The following is a 494-nucleotide window of genomic DNA, read 5'->3' on the forward strand; positions in this document are numbered from 1 at the left end:
ATGAATAGTTTCATATTATGATGATAAATGCTTACCCAAACGTACTTTGTAGGAAAATCCGCTTTGTTACTATTGATTATGTCTCTTTTCTGACGTAAAAACTGCATATCAGGGGCTTTTTCTGTACACGTGTTACGCCAAATTTGGTCTGTTAGTAAATCATTTCACTTTTTCATTGTATGTATTTACATGTGTGTTGCTTAATTTCTTTTGGTAATAAATACATTTCCACACTCTTGGCATACGTGAGTTCCATCTGTATGTAGTAACATGTACCAAATTTGATTTGCTACGAAAATCACGTTCCACACACCTGGTGTCTGTGAGATTTTTCGCATATATATTAACATGTGTCTAAGTAATAAGTACCTTGATACACTATGCGCATATATAATTCTTTTACCTGTATGTATTAATATGTGTGTTGTCGAATGAGCTTCGAGTAAATATCTATGTACAACCGTGGTATAAATGAGATCTTTCAACTATATGTG

Source organism: Thermobia domestica, chromosome 1, assembly GCF_964235325.1.
Source record: "Thermobia domestica chromosome 1, izTheDome1.hap1.1, whole genome shotgun sequence".
Lineage (NCBI taxonomy): Eukaryota > Metazoa > Arthropoda > Insecta > Zygentoma > Lepismatidae > Thermobia > Thermobia domestica.